We start from the raw sequence: 5,677 nt of genomic DNA on the forward strand, positions 1-5,677 counted from the left end.
TAATAAATTTATTAAAAATTACTTAATTTCTAGAGATAAAAAATAAATTTTTACGATTTTCTACGAACAAAAACACAGTATAACAGAAGAAATAGTAGCTCGTTTCAAAATCATCGCGGCAATGGAATAAATAAATAAAAAAAAATAAAAAAAGTGGAAACACGTCCCATTTTCACACTAGAAATGACACAACTCGAGACGACAACACGATTCACTCGCTGTTAACGCAATTCTCATCTAAGCGACGTTTCCAACAGAGAATGATAATAGATCGCGTGGCAATTAGAGCGAGAATATTTTTCCCGTGGCCGATGCATTTCACATAGAAAATTTCCTCGTTTTTCCGTCAGATTAAGGCCGCGCCAATTCTCATTCCCGTTTTTTCACCTCGATTTTTTCACGCTCGATTCGTGTTTGCAACCCGTCCATCGTTACCGACCGAGTCCTTTCTCGAAATCTCTCGATGAAAATTAATCGGCTGAAGGGACGGCGAGGTAGGGAGGGAAGGGGACGTGAATTGAAAAGAAAACCGCGCGACGATAAAAAAAAAGAAAAAAACGAGAAGAAATATTAATTGGTTGGATTTTGAAAAGTTTTGGACGAGAAATTTGATGCGACTTTTCTTGAGAATCTTTAGCCAGTTGAAGGAAAATTTGAAAAGTTTTCAAGATTGATGTAGGTAGGATTTTTGGTGAAGGAGAGAAAAAATTAGAAAAAAATTAAGTTTTTTTTTAAATTCGATTTTAATGGATAAAAACGAAATATTTGAGATTATTGAGTAACGAGATTAGATTTTTTTTTAATTATTTTAAAAAATAATGGATGATAGATTAAGATAATTTTGGGATTGAAATAATCGGGATGGATAAAAATATCATTAATTTTAATTCTAATCCCGTAATATACACGTGGAAATCTGTTCTGTCGTCGTTCTTTCGCAAAATTGCTTGTTAAAATACAATTTCGAGACTTTAATTATTCACCGATTATGGATATGGACTATATAAAATATGTTTGAAACGCAATTACGATTATGAAGTGCAGACGGTCTATAAAGTGTGGATGACGATCAAAATGTAACGCAATTTACAGAGATTAAAAAGTTTGATGGATGCGAAAGATGATCAAAATAAAATAGAAGTTGGACGGATTAAAAAGTTGACTGAATAGAAGATCAAAATACGATATAACTTGGAAAGATTAAAGAGATTGCACAAGTTGATCAAAATAAGGTTCAACTTCTGAAGATTGAAGTTGCTAACGTGAACATGCTAACGCGATAAATGTATAATATGATATTGAAGATAAACTTTGAACGTGAAGTGATTATTTTTAAAATGAACTTAAAATGAATTTTCTATTTTCTATTTTTCATGTAAAATATTTCAACTTGAATATATCATGTATTTTTTTATTATAGTAGAATAAATTAAATAATTATATAATATTATATTATATTTCTAAATATGCAATATATTTTACATAAAAATTTCTAAAATTAATAGCATTTTTGTTATTCGTAATTATTTTCTAATTTTGATTCAATTAGATAATTTTAAATTCAATTAATAGATACTTATATCTATCAAGTGGTTCCAATGATTGTCATCAGATGTCTCTTTAACTTTCACTTTCTCGCAAGTACTTATCTTCAATCCAATTGTTATATACAAAAATTCGAAAAATTATAAATTATAATATATTCCAAATGTCTGAGACAAGTATAGTATACTTTTTCTTCAGTTCACATCTTCTTTAATGTTTCTCTTTCCATTCTTTCATCACTGTAGCAATAATCTAAGAACGCGAGCAAAAAAGATGATATATATTCTCTCTTCAGTGTCTCATGAATTAATCATAGTAGCCACTTCCTAATAAGCTACGTTGAGATATTTTAAGTTAAAAAAAGTACAAAAAAAAGGACGTGCTATATTAAGAATTTTAAAAGTAGGAGATTAAAGAAAATAGTAGAAGAATTTTAAAAAATAAACTATATTTAAAATTTCTAATAAAGTACATTGAAACTTTTTAGATGAAGAAACAAAATGTCTCACATTAAAAAATTCACTAGAATTGTATATTAAAATTCATGCCAAAAGACTATACAAAGATTAAATATAATGGATTCTATCGAATATTCCATAATTAGCTCTACCAGTTGAATTTTGCAACACTAACTCTTCAATTGTGTTATAAGCCACGAGTTTAAGAACCATTCGATTCACAGAATCGATATTTAACCGAGATGATGGCTCATAATGTGCAATCTGACAGAGAGCATCTCGAGTGCAAAAACCCATTCGTGTCCACCGTAAGTGTTGAGGATAATTTCGACGAAAAATCGAACGTCTTATCTAACAGAGGTTAGATTCTTCACCGTGCTTCTGCTGTCGTAAAAAGCTTGGAATCGTAGAGAGAAGATAAAAGTTCCGGTTAGCCAAATCGAAGTCGAATTTATCGCATCGTTCGATCTCTTGGTTCGTGCTTCGTGTGATATATCGCCCCTTCGTGAGTTTCTCAACCACGATACATTTAAAATACAGTGGAAATTTATTGCTCGATAAAGAATCGAAAATCGTGACGATGGTTTTCCGATCAGTAATTAAAATTGGTCGAAGATATCAATTTATGAGCAAGAGGAAATTATGTTTTTATTCATTCGAATTACTTTTTTATTCTTTTGGAAAAATTATGAAGAAAATTTAGAGAAGGAATTAGAAAAGAAAAATACTTTTTTATTAGTAGTAAGAAAAGAAGTTAATTTTTAAAATTGCGATTTAAAAAATATTATCATTTAAATCAAAAACCATAAGTTTATCATACTTCGAAAAGAATATTTTATCTAACAAACTCTTTTTTATTTTTTTCCCTGTCTTTTCTCCCCTTCTTAATACTTCTTTTTCTTTGCTTACAATTTCAATATTTAGATAATTTCACCATGATTCTTATCTCATTCACGCTAGGGAATTATATGTGCGAATTGCTTAAAGTTTAAGATTACACAAACTATTAAACTTCGGGGAAATTCGGTGGAGATCGCGATACTGTTTGAGATCTGAAATTATTTGCGAAACAAACATTTTACAAAAACTAGATAAACTTTCTCTTCATTACAGTTTCCACAAATTCAAAAAAAATTCTCACGATAAAGAAAAGAAAGTCTTACGTCTAGGGATCCCCAATATTTATAGTAACTTTTTTTTCAGAACTCTTCTATGAATTCTAATTACTTTCAGAATCACTTGAAATAAAATTTTCTTTCCTTTTTGAAAGATCTGGATCTTTTTCTTTAAACTTTTCTAAATTTTCAAAAATTTTTAAAGGATTTCTTATTTATCCGAATACGAGAAACATTTTATCTTATCACAAAATTTTTTCTCAATTTTTATGAATATCAAAAATATCATCATGTTCCACGTAAAGGTCTCATTTTATCTCGTTGACCAACTACTCAATAATAGAATATATATTTTCTCGTAACTCATATATTATTTCTATTTAATTCATATAAGTGTCTATATATATATATGTGTATCCATCCACGAATCGATAAAATTTTCGTGAATTCACTGGCTTAAAAAAAAAAAAAAAGAAAAAAAATGGATCGAACTTTCCTCGACTAATAGCAGTATAGTACACGAACGTTCTTCCTGAATAGCAGGAAAGCAAATCGAACTGGTTGAACCGGATGATGAGATTGGGAAAGGAAATACTCGATATTCTACAATGCGATAGAGATGGACAGACGGACACAGAGAGAAAGAGTGAATGTGATCGCGCGTGTGCGAAATTACGATAGAATGTGAAGATAGAATTGAAAGAATGAGAGAAAGAGAGAGAAAGAGAAGTGAATGAGAATAAGTGGGAGGAAGAAGAAGAGAACGATCGGTTTTCATCATCTGACCTGTTAACGATCCCCATTGAAGGATCAAAAGGTTAGAATAGCTTCTTGGAAACATCGAATAGAATACTTTTGTCGGATATTTGAAGCGAGATGGGAATGGAAAATAAAGTTTTTCACCGTGGAAAGGAATCCACGTGAAAAGAAAGCAATTTAGTTACGTCTCTCTTCTCGGTCGATATTACAGTATAATAATTCGACGAAAAGAATTTCCTATATATTTTACTATAGATTGTGTAGATGTGTTTACGGTTGGTGAATTTTTGTAAACTTTTTAACACGATAGTTTTCATTAGATTTTATCTAATATCGAATTCGAGGGAAGAAAAAAATTTTTTTAGGAGATTAAATCTTGAAAATATTGAAAAAGAATTTATTCTTTCATTATTTTTAGAGTTAAGAAATGGTTAATTTTTTATTAGCATAGAAGGATGTGATTCTATCTGTTTAAAAGATAAAGAGGAATCGTTAATCTTCCTTAGGGATATTTAGGAATATTTATTTTTCCCTGCACTGCATGATGTTAATTTTTTATAAGTATATACAAAATATGTAGATAAATGAAAAATTAAATAAATCTTTCATAATGGTAATTACGATTATAAATAGTACATAGAGGTTTTGCATTTTTTATTGCACCTTTAAAAGTAGATTCATCTCATTTCTGAAAGCACATTTAAGACGTAGGATTAACAAATTTCTATTAAAATTTTGTAAATTGAACAATAAATAAATTTGAACATTGCACAATTGTATAATATTCATTGTAACATAAAATTAAGCATGATGAACACAAATTTGATGACAAATAAAAGCACGATCATAGATACGTATATTAAAAAGGGGAAGATTAACGATTTTTGTGTAAATAATTTTGTAAATAATTCATTTTCATCTCGCATTAAAGTAGTGTTTTTTTTTAAATTTATTACACATATCTTTCTCGAAGAGAAAATAATTTTTAAAAAATTAAAATTAATATTTTTGCAAGAACAAATAACTGATTAAATATAGATATATATATATATGTAAAAATATTTAAAATGAAAAATCCATTTTACACTTGTAAAAATTTGTAATTCTAAGAATTACAAATTCATTAAATCAGTATCTTTATTGTGCAATTCTATGCTTATATTTCGTTTCGAATTGTAATCTTCTTCGAGAATATCAACAGCAAAAATTCTTGGCAAAAAATCTTTATAAAAACGAGATTTTTACATCTATATATTTTTTATGAGAATAAAAGCATGTTATGTATATATAAGTTCAATTTTGAAAAATTAAAAAAATAAAAAAGAAATGTACAAATTAAACTTTTAAAAACATTTGTAATTGGGATTAAAAACTTTGACTGTTGATAGCTTGTCATTAAATCAATCAAATATCAAAAACTTAAAAAAGATATATATCTAACTTGATATGATAAATTTTTACTTCGTATTTGAAAGAAAAAATTTTACTTAATTAACTAAGAAACTTCAACGAAACGAAAAATATAAACAATAATTTCAAAAAATAAAATCAAAAATCCTAATTCGAACGGTCAAAGATTCCGTATTCCCAACTGCATCCTCCAAAAACTCCAAAAATAGTATGTATGCGATATCAGCGCCTTCAGTGAGTGAAAAAGAAAGCTTCAGTGAGATTGAAAATCCGAGTGTTAAAAATTGTTGCCGTGAACGAGGCAGAAAAAGCGAGAAAAATTAATCTTTCCCTCCCAATCTACCCCACTCCCAAAGAAAGAGAAAAACAAACGAACACTAAGAATAAAAA

The sequence above is a fragment of the Apis dorsata genome, unplaced genomic scaffold (genome assembly GCF_000469605.1).
Source record: "Apis dorsata unplaced genomic scaffold, Apis dorsata 1.3 scaffold_74, whole genome shotgun sequence".
NCBI classification, from domain to species: Eukaryota; Metazoa; Arthropoda; class Insecta; order Hymenoptera; family Apidae; genus Apis; species Apis dorsata.